The sequence below is a fragment of the Saccopteryx bilineata genome, chromosome 2 (genome assembly GCF_036850765.1).
Source record: "Saccopteryx bilineata isolate mSacBil1 chromosome 2, mSacBil1_pri_phased_curated, whole genome shotgun sequence".
NCBI classification, from domain to species: Eukaryota; Metazoa; Chordata; class Mammalia; order Chiroptera; family Emballonuridae; genus Saccopteryx; species Saccopteryx bilineata.
Window position 1 is genome coordinate 69,932,713 of NC_089491.1, and position 21,204 is coordinate 69,953,916.

At 36.4% G+C, this 21,204-nt stretch overlaps 1 protein-coding gene and 1 non-coding gene across 5 annotated transcripts in view; both read right to left on the bottom strand.

The window, feature by feature from the left end:
* The window catches only part of PTPRD (protein tyrosine phosphatase receptor type D), a 2,510,439-nt gene that overhangs the window by 1,012,893 nt on the left and 1,476,342 nt on the right, over nucleotides 1-21,204 (bottom strand). The window lies entirely within an intron of this gene.
* On the bottom strand, nucleotides 4,977-5,190 carry LOC136327751 (small nucleolar RNA U3). Its single transcript, XR_010729873.1, has one exon. It is a non-coding gene; the product is annotated as a small nucleolar RNA U3 (small nucleolar RNA).

The window sequence follows — 21,204 nt, forward strand, 5'->3', positions numbered from 1 at the left end:
GGCTACATTTCAGTGGAAGAGACATAGAAACATTTGAAAATAATTCACTCTTTTTTTTTTTAAATAACAGTCTTGTAAAACCCTGAACACTCTTAATCCTTTCATCCTTTGTTCATATATACAATTTTTGGATTTGAATTCCTCCAATTGGCGACTCTCAAGCAACCAGATACTCCTGAGTATAAAAGTTCCACACTTTTTTACATGGCTGTTGTTAGAAAATTTCTGATTTACTGTGGTTTTATATCTACTCGACAATATTCATTACTTAAAAAAATGTGTTGTAAAATTCTGACAGAGATCTCTTTCTGATGCTTCTGTGAGAACGACGAGCTTTCCTGTAAGTCAGTTAAATAATGCAACTGCACTAGTAAATCAAGCTCCAGTCAAATATAGACTAGGCTTTGCTGTCTGCAAACATATACAAAAGAAAAACAATGAATGTCTGCACTTCAAGGACACTAGAGCATTAATTAGTTTTTAGGTGTACAAAAAGAATAAAACTATGTTTGCTTTGATTATAATGACTTTATTTAAATTTAGTTCTCATTAATGTTAATTTATATCCCCTTATCCCAAGAACTGACTTAGTCTGTATTAATCATATTTTTAAAAAAGTATTTTCTTTTTAAGTTGACCAGAAAATATTCATTTTTTTCTCCTACTTATAGCTCAACTGAGGAGAGGTATGAATAATAAAAATACCTTTGTATATCCAAAGGATTAAGATTTGTATTTAATGACCAATGTTTCAAGATAGTTTTAGGAAACCATTTCACTGATATTGGAAACCCTCAATGTGATTCTAATGAATAGAATGTGCATAACATTTAACAACTATCTCTCTGTCCTAAAAACAATCATGTAACTATAATGGTTGGATCACACTGCTGGATTTATAAGAGAAGGTAAGAATAATTAGCTCAAAGGACTTTATTCACACAAATATTGTAAAATATGAGAATCTAGCACCAAGTTAAAGTTTTGTAATAGGATAAATATAATGGCTGACTATAAAATGTAATCTAATTGTCCACTATTTAAAAATTGCTATAGGGGCCAGAATTTTGTCCATTTTGTTCACTATTGTATCCCAGTACCTAGAACAAGTCCTGGCATATGTAATATTTCTTTCAAATATTTGTTAAATAAATATTTAAAGATGTTAAACATAAGAATAATGAGATATACACATTTATTCCATAATAAATCATTGGTTTGGGTTGTGTTGGGCAAATCAGTGTGTTAGCTTTGCTGGCTTGCACTTTGCCTAATGGGCGCATGAGCACGGGGCAGTGCCATGTGTGTACAGTCTATGTAGGGCTGAGGGTGCTTGCCCTCAGGGAGGCAGATTGCAAATTGTCGATTGCCTGCCAACGTTGGGACGGGCCATTGTTTGCCTTGAAAGGGTTTTCCCCAGCCTGTTTAGCTTGTGAGTCCTGAGAGAGAGAGAGAGGGAAGTGGTTTTCCCTGCCTGCTTGCTTGTCCACCATTGCGAGGCTCTAATAAATAATATGGCCCACCATCCTCCAGCTCCACAGTTCCTTTACCATTTGCCTGAATCCAATGTGAACCTGCATGGCCATGGCCATCAGCCTTACAGGCAGAAAGCAAAATTGTTTCTCAAAAATATTTCAGCTTCCTATTAATGATCTTTAGTTAAAAAACCTAACACAGCACATTTTTCTTACCCAAACCTTGTTTATTGTTTTGAACTTGTTGTTTGACTCCGTGAATCAGATAGAGATGGTCAAACCTCTGCTTTAAAGATCTTTGTATCTTGGCAAGGTTCAAGGAAGATGTGCTTTGCTCTTTCTGTCTTTGGATTGAAAAGCCTTGAAGTGGTTCTGGCCAGGTGCAAAGTCTCCCCAAGGGCAAAAGCACAACTTTCTTGAACTTTAAGAAGAAATCTCAAACTTTACCCAATTAACATCTTCATTGTTTGACAATGAGGAAAAAAAAATGGATCAAGAGAAGACAGGCAATTTATGTTGAGTTACTCTGAAAATGAATGACAAAGCCAAGACTAAAATCTAACTTTCTTCTTGGCTGGCCTTTGAAAGTATAGAGGAAATATCTTAAGGCATTCAGTTGCTGTGGTTGAACAAATGCTACTGAGGAACTCTCAAAATATTGAATATATCCAAATCACTGTGTCCCTCCTCTGACTTACCTTATCACCATTCTTCCCTTTTCCATCTCTTGGATACCATATGTATTTGGGCTCTTACCTTTTTTCATTTTCGTTTTTCTGTTTTCTCTTCTCCTCCAGTAGATGATTCTGATGTTTTTGTTTCATGATCCTTTAATCCAATACTAAACATTGACCTAGTAAAAATTTCTCATTTTTCTCAAGAGCTCACTTGAAAATGACCTGCCAAAATGTTTCAACCAGTGAATGACAGATCTGGGAGTAGAACCAAATTTCTTGTCTCCTAGTCAAGGTTCTTTCTATTATAAAACCCAATGGGAGAAATAACAATACCCTGATCAATGATAAGAATCCCAAAGATGGATAAATTGACACCATCAAATTGCCATTCCCTATGTGAAAATGGACAATGTTCTTGTCTCTTCTTTGTCTAGAGAAGGCCATAGCTGCCTCTCCATTTATAGAATAAATCCCCAAATCCTTTTTGTCTAACTTTTGTGACTTTTTCATACAGTGAGACTTTTCCTTTCAGGACCAAGCTGTTTTATTTATAATCCCCAGAACAAACAAGCTTCTTACCCTAGCTCCCTGGTCGGCAAACTGCGGCTTGCGAGCCACATGCGGCTCTATGGCCCCTTGAGTGTGGATCTTCCACAAAATACCAAAATACCATGTGAGGGCGCTACCTTGATAAGAACTGATTCTACTTTTATAGTTTAAGTTTAAAACATTTGGCTCTCAAAAGAAATTTCAACTGTTGCACTGTTGATATTTGGCTCTGTTGACTAATGAGTTTGCTGACCACTGTCCTAGCTTATGCCCCAACTCTCCAAGATAACAATGCATTCTTCAATCTCTCTTTCTCTCTCTCTTTCTCACTCCCTCTCTCTCTCTTTCTCTTTTACTTGGTAATATATTTGATTTACAAAATGTCTAATGCAAAATATATTACTATCTCAGTTGAGAAACCATATGTTGTCATAATGAAAGAACAACTGAAGATGATTTAATAAAATCCTTTTTGATGGATTGAAAACAAAATTCTGGATGAGTTAAGTGACTTTGTCAAGATACCCAGTGCTATTAAGATCTCTATGAAGAGAAGAAAAAAAGAGAAAGGAAGGAAAGTTGCTTTATATGACCAGTAAATTACAGGTGGCATATAGTTTATTTCTATTTTACATATTGAGGATATGGTGATTCCATAAACTGTATGAGATATAATTCAGGCATGGAAGATTTGGTTTTCATTTTCCAAGTCTAAGCTCTTAATCATTAAACCTTTTTCTTCTTAATGTGAAGAATGATGTAAAGCTAAAAAGAAGTCCAAATTTTTATACATTATATTTTAAAATCTCTGTGCCAGGGCAAAGAAAATGTCAACTCTACCCAAATGGGCAGGGCATTAAGGACATGTGGTCTTAAGATAACTTTTTCTGAACTTATTTTTTGATATAAAGAAAACTCTGTGTGTGTGTGTGTGTGTGTGTGTGTGAGTGTGTGTGTGTGTGTGAGTGTGTGTGTGTGTGAGTGTGTGTGTGTGTGTGAGTGTGTGTGTGTGTGTGTGTGTGTAGTGCTAGACAGGAGCACTTACTCTTACTCAGAATAATTTTGGCTTTCAGCCACAGTGGGAAATTAAAAAATTGAAAAAGCATGAGATAAACCAATATACATATTATTTTATATTACATATGCACACACATATATATGCATATATATATATATATATTTTTTAAATGATAGCTGCATCAGGCTTCTAGATAAACAAAACAGCCATAAACATTACAATGCTTGAGAGCTGCAAAAATAAGAACTGAAAGTGACAGTAGCCAATACTGCACTAGGCTGAAGCATGTAATTTACATCTTAGTGAAATTAAACATACTATAATAGCTTAGCTTCCAGGCAACAATACTATTAAATTTGCAGTAGTAGTTTATGACATCATCCTAAACCCCAGGATACACATTTGAAGCTGACTATTATGGTTAGTAATCTGTATTGCTGTTCTGGTTAGGTTTTCATTTAATTCATTGCAGCCTTCTATAAAAAATAAAAGACAAATAGCAGCAGTTGAGGATACCAGTTTTTACAAAAGCTGTTAAGCCTTAGGCTGCAGTGATGTCACATTTTAGAATTGGTAACAATAGTTTATATTGGAGAAGCATTAAGAGATCAGAATTATACTGAAAAGCATAATAATTTAAGCATTTTTATAGTGAATAAGTATAGTTTTGGGAGGTTTTCTTTTTTTTTTTTTTTTTTTTGCATTTTTCTGAAGCTGGAAACAGGGAGAGACAGTCAGACAGACTCCCGCATGCGCCTGACCGGGATCCACCCGGCACGCCCACCATGGGGCGACGCTCTGCCCACCAGGGGGCGATGCTCTGCCCATCCTGGGCGTCGCCATGTTGCGACCATCCTGGGGGTCGCCATGTTGCGACCAGAGCCACTCTAGCGCCTGGGGCAGAGGCCACAGAGCCATCCCCAGCGCCCGGGCCATCTTTGCTCCAATGGAGCCTTGGCTGTGGGAGGGGAAGAGAGAGACAGAGAGGAAAGCGCGGCGGAGGGGTGGAGAAGCAAATGGGCGCTTCTCCTATGTGCCCTGGCCGGGAATCGAACCCGGGTCCTCCGCACGCTAGGCCGACGCTCTACCGCTGAGCCAACCGGCCAGGGCTGGGAGGTTTTCTAACTCTCCTTTTTACCTGTATAGTGGTGGAATGACAATAAGAACTATTGCTTTCAGTAATGGGTTCATGTCATACAGAAGCCTTTTCAACCAAGTATATTGTTTTCTTTTCTTTTTTTTTTAGTTTTTTTTTTTACCACTCAGACTGGGTTCTCTCCCTCTTACTCTCCCAAAGGAAGAGAAGAATGATCATCAATGATAAAACACAGTTGCACAAGCAACACCAAGAGCCGGCTTCACGTTCAGGAGAGAACACTGCAACTCCTCCTCGTGGTTTTGGGTACTCTACACAATCAGAGAAACTTCTCTAGTAACAAACTATAGAAATGATCCCTGAAAGTATAGTCTTCAACCAAGTATATTGTAATAGATCACTATAAGGTCAGACTCTTAGGAGGGGATGTCAACTATCTGTGAACTTTTAAAAATGTTTTTAATATTTTGTGTGTAAATGAATTTTTCTGGAGATAAAGTTTACTATAGATATATACATACATATTTTTATATATATGTATAGATATATACATACATATATTTATATATATATGTATAGATATATACATTTTCAAAAGATTCTATTTTCCAGCCTGACCAGGAGGTGACACAGTGGATAGAGCATCAGACTGGGATGCGGAGAACCCAGGTTCAAGACCCCGAGGTCACCAGCTTGAGCATGGGCTTACCTTGTTTGAGCAAAGCTCACTAGCTTGGACCCAAGGTTGCTGGCTCGAGCAAGGGGTTACTCGGTCTGCTCTAGTCCCATGGTCAAGGAACATATGAGAAAGCATTCAATTAACCACTAAGGTGTTGCAGCGAAAAACTAATAATTGATGCTTCTCATCTCTCTCCATTCCTGTCTGTCCCTATCTATCCCTCTCTCTGACTCTCTCTCTGTCTCTGTAAAAAAAAGAAAGATACTATTTTCCAGAAAGTTTATAGACCTTGTACATTGTACCAGTGATTCTCAAGGGCTTTAATAAAAACATATCATATTATTTCAATAAGTGAGTAATTTTTATTAATTCAGTTCTTGGGATTGGGTAAGAAGGACACAAATTCCTTAGACAAGAACATTAGAATCATCTGGTAGAGAGAGAAAGAATTTATCAAACTATATAGTCCTTTCTCCTACCCACAAGAGATTTTTAAAAGCCTCTTCCAACACCAAAGGATTAGGGAGATGAACATGACTTGGCAAAAAAATTTTCAACCAACGAGTGTCAGATTTGGGACTAGAACATGGGCTGTGAGACAAAAAGTTCATAGCCAAGGTTCTTTCTATTATAAAGAAACTATGTGAGGAGCAGAAAGATCCACAGAGGCAATTCAATTTGACATAGCAGAGAAGAACAACTGATACATGCAAATATAGAAGAGAGAGCTATTCAATTCGTTTGGAAGGCAATTTAGACATGAGCTTAACAGGCCATTTTTTGGAGATCCTTTGCTATTATGATATACCCATTTTCCCCTCCTTGACTCAATGAATGTATCTGCATGTATAAATATAAAGCCACAGAAAACTGTAAGTTAAAGTAGAGACATTGGATTGCCTTTTCAGGTGAACCTAAAATAGGTGAACCTTTACCTGATCAAGTTGAAAAAGTTCACCTGACCTTGAGTATCTCAATGAACAACTCAAAAACTCTAAAGTCCTTAGAATAGTAATCCAGTTTTAGCCTTTGGGGAACTTCATGGATTTGCTATTGGAGCCTTCCTCTTTAAATCAAGGTCTAAACTCCTGGCGATTATCACCAATAACCACCCACTAAAAGTAAATTTAGGTCTGGTAAAGTGGAGAAAAAGTGTTTGAAGAACTATATACTGACTAGCAAATCGATTTCTGGGGGATTGAGATAGGGCAGAATGTCCCAGAAGAGGACAAAGATCACTCAGTCTCTAGGAAATATCGACTTAAGAATGTGAGAAGACTTAAGATGTGAGAAGAGTTTAAGGAGAATTATCACCAAACTGTAGCTTTGGCTACACCATGCCTTAGTGACTTGAAAAGCAGGACTCATAAATGGTCCCTGGTATTTTCCCTAAATATTCAGATTTGAACAGAGAATAGAAGGAATACTAAAAGAGAAGTCTATGAGAGAAACTATTTTCTGAGCTTGAGATGACATTGTAAAATATATTTCACATAAATTCTATACATGCAAATTAAGTGGGTAGATAAAATCATCTGCCTCTTGACTTTCAAAAGTGAAAAAGGGTAAAAGAAACCAGCAATTTAATCCAGAACACTGGATTGTATAAAAGCAGACCCCATCAACTAAAGCCCTGAACATGAAATATGGAAACATTAAGAACATCAGAGTGAGGCAAGTGATCGTGGCTCTAGAGACTACTGAAAATGGAATATACTGAAAGGCATAATTCAAACAGAAAAAGAAAATATAATGTTTTCTAAAATTACTGATTTCTTCCTCTAGGAATTCAACTCCTTTTATCTCTTGCATGAGGGAGAAAGCAGTTCAGGAGAGTTTCGGCTAAAAATGCCAAAATATACAATAGTACTTCAGGGAAAACTCATGTCGTGTTAATGTTTCTTTTAGGCTAGCTCCCCTGTCATCCTTCCCATGACCTTTATTCTTTCTTCAATTTTTATTGTTTCCTTATTTGTATTTGAACGGATCAAATGGGGTATGGTACAAAGATGTTATTGCTGAAACTTGGAACGACTTGATTTAATGGCATTGTGAAGTGCTGACTGTGATATTACAGCTTTAAAAGTTGGTGGGCAAATGCCAATTTTTTTGAAACATCCATGAATAGAGTACACTATCATAGGCGAAACTGGATGGCAGACTACGTGTTTCATGTACTCAATGACAATCACTTTTCTTTCCTCTGTTCTCCTTTCTGTAGGATAACCAGTGAAGAAATACTGGGTATGATGCTTTTAAGTCTGGCCACAAGGGTGCAATAATCATGCTGCCGTATCCTGCAATCAACAGAAACTCAGAAAGAGCCCACAGACGGGTCACTTAGCTAATTCTTTGGTATTTCTCACAATTCTCTTTTTCATGCAGAATCTATTCTTTAATAGCCATCAGTTCTGAAACTTATGTTTGTAAAAGAGTGTGAGTTGATTAATAGGTATTTTATACATCTGGTATTTTCTCATAAAAGACTGGAAAACTTATTTCAATTATCATACCACCAGCAAGGAAGCAATCTGTTCACAAGGCCTGTTTACGAGTGACTGCTTTGGGTAATGGCTGTTTTCTTAGAGCGGGAAATGAAATATAATATTATTAAACAGAGATATGCAGAATGAGGTGTCAACTTATCCATCTTCCTGATGTTTATAGACTTCATTTTTTAGAATGTTTATTTTATTTTATGGGACCACACATTAAAATATTTCTTATTTGGAAGGATCTAATTTGTTTCATTCTGGTTTTAATGTCCTTGAATATTAACATTTACAAACTTGTAAGCAATCAGCTAAGGAAGCCTGTGGTAGGTACTATATTAATTCCATTTAGATAAACGTATCATAATGAGAGAGACTATAAAAGTGAAAATTTTATCTTTGCATAGGAAAGAAACTTGTCTATGGCAGAAGGATAAATATTTTTTATATTTAGAGACAACCTGTGATAATATGGGTTAGGGTAATGGTTGGTGGACTGCAAACTTCAAACAATAATGTGTGTGTATGTGTGTGTGCGTGTGCGTGTGTGTGTGCATGTGTGTGTGTTTCTGGGGAAAGGGACATGGATCAAGACACTGTAATAGAAATAATGTAACTCAGTTTTTAAGGACTTTAGCAAAACCATTGGAGAAGTCCAGATGTATCTGTTTTTAGTAAAGTGTGGTTCCTTAATTTTTCTACTAACCTTCAGTTATCACTTCGAGAGGAGGAAGTGAGAGTGAATGAGCTTTTCAAAAAGGTAAATATCACTATTTATTAAATTATGATTTTTTTCTCAGTGGTAGAGCATCAACCTGTCATGTGGAAGTCCCAGGTTCGATTCCCAGTGAGGGCACACAGGAGAAGCATCCATCTGCTTCTCCACCCCTCCCCCTCTCTTTCCTCTCTGTCTCTCTCTTCCCCTCCCACAGCCAAGGCTCCATTGGAACAAAGTTGGCCCGGGTGCTGAGGATGGCTCCATGGCCTCTGCCTCAGGCGCTAGAAATGGCTCCAGCTGCAAAGGAGCAGTGGTCCAGATGGGCAGAGCATCAATCCTGGTGGGCATGCCAGGTGGATCCTGGTTCGGGCACTGTCTGACTGCCTCCCCACTTCTCACTTCAAATAAATTAAAAAAAAATTGTGATTATTTCTGTTATTTCTTCCTGGAAGGCATGCTATTAATAAGTGGGCCTCTTAGTAGATAAAGGAAAGCAAATTATATATACTAAAGAAAAGAAACAACATCAGACAGTACAGACTGTAGACCTAGGAAGACTTCTCACAGAAGATATAAAATCCTCTTAGGTGAAGAAAAGAAAGATTAAAATTGGGAAGAGATATAACATAGTATCCCAGAGTGTAATTGTAATTCCTCAGTAATTATTTAATATAGATTCTAGCAATAACTGGAGAATGGAAATAATTTTAGGATGAGAAAAGGAGGTTACTTCTTAAGATAGGCTATAGATTAGTGCTATCTAGTAGAAATATAATAAAGTCACAGATATAAATTAAATTTTTATAGCAGTAAAGAGTAAATACATTTAATTTAACCTAGTATACCAAAAAAGTAATATCAGTTCAATATATAATCAATTTCAAATTATGGATGTAATATTTTACATACTTTTTTTTCAAGCAAAGTCTTTGAAACCTGGTGTTTGATTTCCACTTACAGCACATCTTAATTTGGGTCCATCAAATTGTAAGTGCTCAATTAATTGTCATATGTAGGTAGCAGCTACCATGTTAAGCAGTGCAGCTCTAGATTGTCCAAAATATGCCTTTCTGTAGAGAAATGAGCTGTGAAATAGGCATCAATATATATCAGTGAAAAATTGCTCTACTATACAAATCAATGAATCCTTGGTGTCATTATTCACTAAGTTAATGATTTCTAGAGCTAAGATATAGAAAAATCAGAGGAATTTTTAGAACAGAATCTACATATTTGTTTACTTGTTCTTAATAACATATTTCTTGTTTCACATAATGACACACAAAAAATAGATTTTTAATATTGACCTACAAGCTATCTTTTTGAATTAACAAAATGAAATCTATTCATTGATTAATTTTTGCCTTCAGCAATGAGATAATATTACTTTTAAAAATTATCCAACTTGCCCTGGCTGGTTGGCTCAGCGGTAGAGCGTCGGCCTAGCGTGCGGAGGACCCGGGTTTGATTCCCGGCCAGGGCACACAGGAGAAGCGCCCATTTGCTTCTCCACCCCTCCGCCGCGCTTTCCTCTCTGCCTCTCTCTTCCCATCCCGCAGCTAAGGCTCCATTGGAGCAAAGATGGCCCCGGGCGCTGGGGATGGCTCTGTGGCCTCTGCCCCAGGCGCTAGAGTGGCTCTGGTCGCAACATGGCGACACCCAGGATGGGCAGAGCATCGCCCCCTGGTGGGCAGAGCGTCGCCCCATGGTGGGCGTGCCGGGTGGATCCCGGTCGGGCGCTTGCGGGAGTCTGTCTGACTGTCTCTCCCTGTTTCCAGCTTCAGAAAAATGAAAAAAAAAAAAAAAATTATCCAACTTAAACTTCTTAATTCTGGAGTCATAGACTTAAATCCATTTATCATTTCCACAGAAAAATGCAAATATATGTGATACATATAAAACTTTATATGTAATTTCACTTTTATATGATTTCAGGGGGTTCATTGAAATGCTGATGATCTGGTTAAAGAAGATGATTTATCATGAAGTATGTATAAAGAAAAAATGAATTATAACTGAGTTGAAAACTCAATTTAGATAAATAGAGTCAAAAGGTCTGTGGACTCTATTATATTTTGATGAACTCATGAAATAATATTGTCTTAAATGACCCCAAAAAATAGCTTTAGTTATCATTTGAATTTCATTCTTTTTCATTGTATATTCTAATTCTGTTTTATAAGTACATATATATGTATTATTTTCACTTTTTTTTTTTTTACTTCTTAAAAAATATGTATCTCCCATAGGAATTTTGCGAGAACGTACCATGTCTTTTCCTCCTTACTTTCATCTCAAACACAAACTAGGTTGTTAATTTGGGTGGATTGAATGAATGATTGTCTGGATGAATAAAAAAAGCAACTATTGAACATTTGTCTATCTTCAGTCAATAGTCTAACAAAACTCTTTTGAATAGATAATTGCCTATTCCATTCCCAAGCAACCCTTGCAAAATCTCAAAATCTTTGTGTAGTTTTTTAAAAAAAATTCGGGTTAGGCCCTGGCCGGTTGCCTCAGCGGTAGAGCGTCGGCCTGGCACGCGGGGGACCAGGGTTCGATTTCCGGCCAGAGCACATAAGGAGAAGCGCCCATTTGCTTCTCCACCCCCCCCCCTTCCTCTCTGTCTCTCTCTTCCCCTCCTGCAGCCAAGGCTCCATTGGAGCAAAGATGGCCCGGGCGCTGGGGATGGCTCCTTGGCCTCTGCCCCAGGCGCTAGAGTGGCTCTGGTCTGGTCGTGGCAGAGCAACGCCCGGAGGGGCAGAGCATCGCCCCCTGGTGGGCAGAGCGTTGCCCCTGGTGGGCGTGCCGGGTGGATCCCAGTCGGGCGCATGCGGGAGTCTGTCTGACTGTCTCTCCCCGTTTCCAGCTTCAGAAAAAAAATACAAAAGAAAAAAAAAAATTCGGGTTAAATACATATAACATAAAATGTACTGTCTTAACCATTTTTAAGTATACAATTCAGTTGTTTTAATACATTTATAATATTTTGCTTCCATCACCACTATCTATCTATTCTTTTTCATCTTGCTAAAATGAGCTCAATACCTAGTAAACAATAACATTCCATTCTCCTCTTTCCTCGTGCAGTTTATATATATATATATATATATATATATATATATATATATACTGCAGCTTTATAAAAAGCATTATTTTGTTGGTATTTAGCATACTCTTTTGCTCTCAGTATCATTTTTTTCCCCAAATTGATTAATATGCATTGTCTTTTAAATGTATCCATTTGTGTTTAAAGCTATTACATTGAATTTCTCATCTACCCATTATGGTTCTATAACTTTGTGGTTTATTGTTCCAAGGACCCTCTGGAGTACACCTTATTTGTCAAGAATTCACCCACTACCATTTTCAATTTTTGTTTAGGTACTGGAGTTACATTAGCAAAACTATCAGTTAAGGTTTCTGCCTTAAGGAAATTTATATTATAGCAGAAGAAACATGTAATAAACAAGTTAATAAACAAACAATACTGCTAACTACTGTGATGAAAATAATCAGGAAGAGGAACATAGAAATCTTTATACAAGGATGTTAGGGTAGACCTCTCTGGAAAGGTGGCATTAAACAGGAGATATGGGGTATAATAACACGTCAGTGCTGGAAAGAAGGGCAGAAAGGTTGTTCCAGGAAGTGAGAGGAGCAAATGCAAAAGTTCTGAGGTGGTGAACTAGACAAAATGTAATGTGCTGACATCAGAGAGCTAGGAAGGGCCACATCGGGACAAGAACTAAGGGACAGTTTGATTCTAAGAGCAAAGGAAAGTCACAGAAGGGTTTTAATCAGGGGAGATTGCATGATCTAACACACTATACAAAGACTTCATTAGCCAGTGGGTATAGACTGAAATGTAGAGCAATATGTGGATTCAGAGATAAGCACTGAGATGATAGCATCTTGATATGATGGTGTCTTAATATAGGTAGGTGGCAGAAAAGATGGAGAAAAGTTACCATAACTGAGATAAGTTTTGGAGGTAGAACTAATAGAAGTTATTAGTGGAATAGATATAGGAAGTATGGAAAACTGAGGAATCAAAGACTATTCTTGGCTCTTTTTTTTTGGTGAGAGGAAGAGAAATAGTAAGGCAGACTTCCACTTATGCCCTGACCAGGATCACCTGGCAACCCCTGTCAGAGGAGGCTGATGCTTGAGCTATTTTTAGCACCTGAGGCTGATGTGCTCTGACCAATCAAGCCATCATCAGTGCCCAGGGCCACTCTGGAACAAATAGAGTCACTGGCTGCAAGAGGGGAAGAGAGAAAGAAGGGGAAGTGGGAGGTGGGGAGACGCAGATGGTCACTTCCCCTTGTGTCCTGATGGGGAATTGAACCCAGGAACTCCATTTTCTAGGCCTGTGTTCATCTACTGAGCCACCAGCCAGGGCCTTTTCTTGGCTTTCTGACTTGAGTATTTGCAGGGACACTGAAGTAATTGACTAATATGGGGAAGACTGTGAGATAAAAGCTTTGAAAATTGGGGGCAAAGAATCCACTTTTGACCATAGTAAGTTTAAGGTGCTTAGGAGACTTCTAGGTGGAGATATAAAAAGGAAAGTTGTGGGCTATTAAAATACATAGCCCAGAATTGTAAACTGTTACGCAGTATAAACATAGTTGAAGTAAAGAAAAGGAAAGCCAGTGTTCAAATATTAATCTGGTTTCTCAATTTATAATAGTTCCCTGAGTACCTCACAAGAGCAACTTTCAAAACTTCATTACAAAGAATTGAAGGAATATCTTATTCTTCACATTTTTTTCCTCATGTTAAAAAACAAAAAAACAATTAAACACCATCTGTGAATTTCCTCATTTTTCTGAACATGGTGTAATTTTAAAAGAATATCCATCTTCTCCAAATTTCTAATTAACTCTTTCTTTTTCAGATTTGTGTACCAGTTATGTCTTTAAAATACTTTATCTTTTATGTTACATCTAAATGGAAGATAAATATGATTCAGATTCTGAGTTGCACGGCAACATGTGAAAAAAACCCTTGAAAACGTGCTATGAATTGAATTCATTAAATCTATTGGGTGTAGCAATTTAATGAAGCAAAAATACTAATTAAATTATTAAAATCTGGATAGCAAGTCATAATTAAAAACACTGTTGCTATGCAACTCAGAGAATTTCTATAAACAGTCTGCAAAACTGTATTGGTTAAATATGCTGGTATTTTGACTTGACCTTTTATAATCAAATGCCTCCTCAATCCTTGAAAACATGTTTCTGAGGCTAACATTAAAAAGAATTCATGGATTATCAAAAGACAAAATTTAGCATTTGATTGGGTTACTTCATATCTTCAAAGATGATATGTGAGCAGTTCAAAAGTCCAGAAATGAAAATGATGAAGTATACATGGAAGAATAGTAACAGTTGCTTAGAGGCTTCATCAAGATTCAATATAGTGAGAAAAACGTTGTAGCACTTTATAATAGAGATGGATTAACACAGGATATAGTTTTTCTAAAGTCAAAATTTTTTGACAGTAAATCTGTTTTCTCAGACTGTCAGAGAATCAAATGTTGGTCGTGAATTTGAAAAGTCTGCAATGTCCTCAAGAAAACTGTACTTCAAACTATTTATATCTCATAGGGTAGTTTTTGCAAATGGAAGAAACAGGTTTTTAAAGATCATGTTCATCAGGCAGACATGAGGCCATCACTGAGATGCCGATATGCAGGTACACCTTAATCCAAATCTCTGAATGAGGGCTACAAGGAAATCAACTGCCCAAAGGAAAATGTTGAGGGTCAAAATCATGTACAATCCAAAATATTCCCAATAGTTGAAAACTACTATTTAACTCCAAGAAGTGTTATTTGAGTACTAAGTTAATATTAGTGGAAGACTACCAAGGCCTCTTAATCAAAGATACCCAAATTCTGGTCATTGAGACTGAGTCAAACTTGCTGGAGTAAAAAAAAAATACTGTAGGACAACCTTACATGAAGGTGGCTTTGCTATTGTGAGCAGTGGGTGGGAATATTACCTCAATGTATATGAGCCTCCAATCTTTTTCCTGTTAATATGTTTATGTTTGAGATTGCACCTTATCAATCACCAGGCTGCTTCTTTATATCACTGCTTGTTAAGAGATCTTTTTCCTGAACATTGATACTCATATTCTCCCTATTCTAGCCATCTGAGGCCACTTTCACGTCCTAGCAAAAGTAAACATTGTGGCCATGGTCCTCAAACTCTCTGCCATGGCACCTTGTAGGGCTTCTGTGCACTCTCAAAGGTGCCTCAAGATATTTAATATTTTCAAGGAAATCACAGAAACCCTGGATAAACTACTAAATTTGAGGTCATCCATAGTTTCAACATTAGGCAGCACTACAAACCTTTGGATAAAGTCAGTATTGTTGTAAAGCTGGGCCTGTGATTGCCATGGTTAACAGCAAACACTGCACAGACAACAAAGTGTAACAGGAAATACACATGAGCCACAGCATCCAGTTTGAATTCAAATGGTGTGCAGTAGATGTGCAGTGCCCCAGAGGTGCACACATTCCATTGGCAACTGTGCTTATTTAAGAATAAAACAGAAAGACTATTCTGCCAATGTACAGATGCTCTTTTTGCAAACATCTTCCAAGCTTTTAGGAAGTATTTTATGAGTTGTTGGGACAATTACTAAATACATGGATTGTTAGGTTTTTCTCTTGCCCTAGTGAGGCTGTGAAACAGTCACTGAGACCCTAAGGAATATGGTTTGGATCTTCTGCACTACGGTAGGGCAAAAATATTGTTGTTGAAAGTGTGTAGCTGTGCAAACATGATGTTCTGTATGCATGCATATGCATATTTAGCAAAACTCTAAAAGAGATAAATTACTTTTTATCTTTCTTGTAGTGTCTTTTGACTTTAGAAGAGAAAGTTTGCATCTATGTACTATGCAAGTACAATTTTCTTTAAAAACACAGAACTGTGAAATTATCTTAATGCTTTTATCAGTGCAGATATTAGAGGTCTTCAAAATACATAGCATGTTAACAAGACTACTTACTCAGGCTATCTTCCAAACAAAGTTTCTATATCAGGGGTCGGGAACCTATGGCTCGTGAGCCAGATGCGGCTCTTTTGATGGCTGCATCTGGCTCGCAGACAAATCTTTAATAAAAAAAATAATAACATTAAAAATATAAAACATTTTCATGTATTACAATCCATTCATTTCCTACTGCTCATGTTCATGGTTGTGGGTGGCTGGAGCCAATCACAGTTGTCCTGCGGGACAACGCCAAATTTTTATTGGATAATGCATAATGTACATGGGTCATTGTATGGCTCTCCCGGAATTACATTTTAAAATATGTGGCATTCATGGCTCTCTCAGCCTAAAAGTTTCCCGACCCCTGTTCTATATAATCCAGTGGTTTAACATATCTCTAAGCATGTCTAAGTGACCTAATACAGATTAGCACTTGAACTGTTTACTAGTAAGTCACACCCCTGGAAGTGCAGAAGCTGCAATGTGGTCTCATCTTCCACTCTCAAGTTTAGGGGTTTTATTCTATTCCTGCTTATCTCCTCCCAATGTTCCCTTGTAAGAACATTCTACCAACCTTCACTAGTTAATTGATACCAGTAAAGGACATTTCATACTCTAATTTATGCAGGATTCAGAAACTTTCATGATCTGACATCAACCTGTTTTTCTTACCTTACCTCCTGCCACACTCTCTTACAATCCCATAATTCAATACAATGAATCTATGTCTTTCTGAACAGGTCCTCCACCTCTCCCCTTACACAAAATTAAAAAAAAGTTTCTTCAATCTAGGATGCCCTTCTTCTATCCATGTCCTGCTTCCTCAAAGCTGTGCTCAAACCCTCATTTACAAAGCCTTTCTTCTTTTTTCCTGTCAGGCTCTAAATCTCCTTTTCATTCCTTCCCCTTGCACATGGTATAGCATAACCACAGTCTGCTTTTTATTATGTTTTCCTCATCATGTGACTTTCTTCATATCAGTTCTTTGATGTTTTATGTAGATTTATCTTTTCAAGCTATACTGGCTACTCTGACCTCACATCTTCCACTATCCTCAACTTTAAATTATTTGTGGTAAATGACTGCATAGAGTAGATGCTCAACCAATTTTTATTAGATTAGATTGCAACAGAGTATGCTATAACCAACATGATGACTTATAATGACTTAAGGTGTTGGATCCCCAGGATTATTCTTATTTAATAGAGACCCTTAACAGAGATTATTGATTCATTCTGACTCTTGCTGCTATTATCCTTTTCTTCCCTTGAGATTTGGAGAATCCTCAAGTCTAACTTTTCTCTTTTCACTCTTTGTCCCTACTTGAAAAAACTTGAATAAATTATTTAATGAGAGAGAGGGTGTGGGGGAGGTGATAGAGCAGAGAGGGTGGGGGGAGGGGTATAAAGAGGGACAAATAAAAGGTGACAGAAAATGATTTGACTTTGGGTGATGGGTATACAACATAATTAGTAGTTCAAATGCTATAGAAACATTTACCTGAAACCTATATACCCTTATTGATCAATGTCTGTTAAATTTAATTTTCTAAATAAATTTTTTTTTAAAAAGAGGTGATTCTTAGTTTGAATCTGTACTTTAGTCAAATAGACTAATTGGTGAATGTCTTAAAAAATACATATTACTGGGATGACTCAAGTTATACAGAATCCAAACTTTGAATCAATATTAGATATTATTATTATTATATAATATTAGATATTATTATTGTATAATTAAATCAGTATTATTATATAATTAAACCAGTATTTATCAATCCACAGAACATAAGTCTCAAGAAAAATGCTCATAATATTCCCTAAATAGAAAACATTCACTTTCAAATAATTTGGGAAATATTCAATATTATCTATGTTTCTTAGAGATTCAAGATTTATATAAGCATATCAAATAATTTTTTTGAGAAGTCCTCTAATATAACTTATTTGATCTAATTCAGACTTTCCTCAAACCAATCAGGCCATCAAAGGCCTCTTTGGTCCCTAAATATGCCTATTGACATGTCATGTTCAATGAAATCGACCCCATTTGATCTCAGATTTTGCCAATTTCAAGTTGTGAGGGGGTCAGTAGAAAGCTATATGCAGAATAAAACTGATATTATAAAATGTGATGTGTGTATTTCCCTAAGGAATGGATCAGAGTCACCCATATTCAGTGACAGATACACTATCAGATTCAAAAAATTCTGTATCCACACTAAAGAGGGTGAAAATATTCTTCTATGCTTACATGTTTCAGGCTTGAAAACCATGTCTATCTGTTCTGCATCAGGTTCCATTAGGCAATATAGGCTGGTAATAGCCTACATTATCTTCCCTGCACTGGGTTGGTTAATAGCCCTAACAGTAGAATGGATTTGGTCGCCAAGATAAGAGCTGTTGCCACTGGGAATACTTTCTTTCAATCTTTGAGTATGCTTCAGGATCAATCCAAATATGTAATCAAATGACCCATCTGTGTCTTCTCTAGTGTGAATTAGTGTAGGCACTCATTACTCACCTCCCTCCCTTGAGAACAAATTGCTTCTGACTGTGTGAATGTGTGTATGTATGTTTGCATGTTTGTATCTATAAAAGAATGTTCCTACTACACCAGAATGTTCCCAGGCCTTGAAAGAGATTGAGCTCTCTAAACCTACCATGCCTTATACTATGGTTCTTTGGAGACAAAAAGAAATGCGAAAAGAGAACTTCTCAATTGAATATATTATAACACATTTTTTAGGATGATAAAAGACATCAGCTCAACTCTGGAGAGAAAGTAGGTTACAGCTCAGCTAAATGTCTTTGTCTAATGTTGCTTTCAAGCCGAAGTAAAGTCCTATTAGGGAGACATTTTGGCCTATTTATTAGTTCATGAGGGGCACTGATTTAACTGTATTTGTGACCTTATTAGACAATACTCACTCACATCAGTCACTTCCAGATCACATGCCTCTAATCTGCTCATCTCTCCTTTAAGGCACATTCTCTTCCAAGGTGCAAAAGGAAATTGGATGTTCTTGTTTGTTTGTTTTTAAATCCCTACTTTTACATTTTACTAACTGGATGGGGAAAATATCAGTCAAACCAATTTTTCACGGCCATTGTGAAGAAGAAGAGACTGCTTGCATGTTTCTGGATGTGCCATGCTCTGCATCTCTGCACATACAGCTTCTTTTGCCTGTAGTGGCCCCTCCTTCACATAATTCCAAAGAGCATTTTAGATATCTCTGTATCTCTGGAACGTTTTACAGTACCCAAGGAGACCTAGGCACCCTGCTCTGGTCTCCGCTGTACTTAGTACCTGCCCCATGTATCTCACTCACCAAACAATAATTCAGTCTCTTGCCTGCATTTCTATCTCCCCTCCTAAACTTTTATTTATATTTTACATATTTTATATTTATCTCTATGATATCATCGGGCTTAAAAAGTATTCACAAATATTTGTCAACTTCAATCTAACAAATATCTAAATAATTGATTCTATATGTTTATGAATAATTTTTTCTCTATAAATAAATTCATGAATTAAAAATGCCAATTTGTAAATATTTAACAGTTTTTGAAAGCTTTACATATTATACTCAGGATGGTACACCTCACTATCTGGTATTGATGAAGTTGCCAAAGTAAAAGAAAGTATTATACTGTTTCAAAAAATACATAATCACATATTTAGTAGTTGAGATAAAAATGTACATATTTCTGAGTCTTATTAAATATATTTTTATATGAGAAACTACTTCAGGAATGTCATACAATCTTTACAGAGATAAGTTTAGACTGTTTGTTTGTAAATTTTGATTTTAGAGTTTGGTTACTCCTTAAGTGTTTTAAACTGTAAACAGATTCATGTAAAGCAATATTACATAATGCTAAAAATTAAGCTTGCAAAAAAACCCTGACCAATCTGTGTTAACCCAGACTTATCAAAAATATAGCATTCCTTATTTTATATGTGGTTGTATATGTGGCTATAAAGAAGAATCTCTTGAATGGAGATTGCTTTATTATGTACATATCTACCTGCAACCCTCCCCAAGTGAAACTGTATCTATAATAAACCATGAAAAATGATGGGTGGTAATGAAAGTTTCCCATCTGGAAAAGACCCCAGTCCAGATGAATTTGCTATTGAATTTTATAAGATTTTTAACCAACCTTTGAAGAACATCCCAGACATGTTGAATTACTTTAAATTACCAACATTTTTAGAACTATATCGCCATGGGTTTTCAAAGTAATCTTTAATAATTGCCAAGACATACGAAAATCCAGAAATCTGCTTTTTCTTAGGAAGTTAACATCTATCACAAAAATTCTAAAGACACATCCCAGTGATAAAATGTCTTCTCAGTAAAAGGATAATTTTAGGTCAAACAGGTAGGGAAAATATCTTAGCCTAAATTCATGAAATAAATTTACATTAACTTTTACTGTGCTAATAAAACTTTTAAACATGTTCTGCTAGAATATATGTAAATAAAGGTGGTTCTGTGCTTGTCACAGTTTTTTTCCCAAAAATTAGGTGTTTTATACAAATAATAAACAATAAATAATAAATAATCGTAAAGTATTTACCAAATACTATGATTCAAGGGCAGCAAAGTAAGAAAGTAAGATATCATGTCCTAAATTATTTATCCAAATCAGTTTGCTCTCATGTCTGAAATCTTGCAAATAAGTACTTATCTCTTTTAATAAGGACTTAGTGTCATTAGAATTTTGCTGTTATTATCATGGCTATTAAAATGCATGCTGTGTTAATTTTAGAAATGCAGCTGACAATATTTTTAAAGGTGATGTAAAATTCTGTATACTGTGTTCAAATTTTAAGATGTTATAAAAAAATAAACCCTAGAAATACAGCATAAGAATATACAGGGGTGGGCAAAATTAGGTTTCTAGTTGTACACAAAACAGGGTTTATTCCATTAATTATTGTATATTATTGACCTACTTTTGCCCATCCCTGTATTATTTGTTAACTTTTAAAAAGTTAAGTTTATTAAAATTTAGTACAAATAGGCTATTGCACCAAACCAAGGATATGCATGTTTTAATGTAGGATGATCGACTTGGGAGGTCAGGAGCATAGATGATCAGTATTCCACCAGGGGCAGAGGGGAGGGGTTTCAGCAGCTCGAGGGCAGCACGCCGTAAGTGGTTGCCCTGCAGAAGGCTATAATGTGAAAAATTAGTGACATGAAAGTCCAGATGCTTTAGTGTCAATCAGATCTGTTTTCTCGGAGTTTCCATTTCCTCTTTTATAATATGAAAATGATAACATTTACTTTAAAGTATTATTGTAAGGATTAAATAACTTCCTGAGATGTGGAAGGTACACCTAATATTGTATTTCCTTCTCTCACTCTCAGACATTCCTTCAGAATTTCGATTGGAGCAGAGCAGGGTACTTGCAGAACAGTCTTCCAGGCCAGATGCTCTTTGTTAAAGCTCTATATTCTTTTC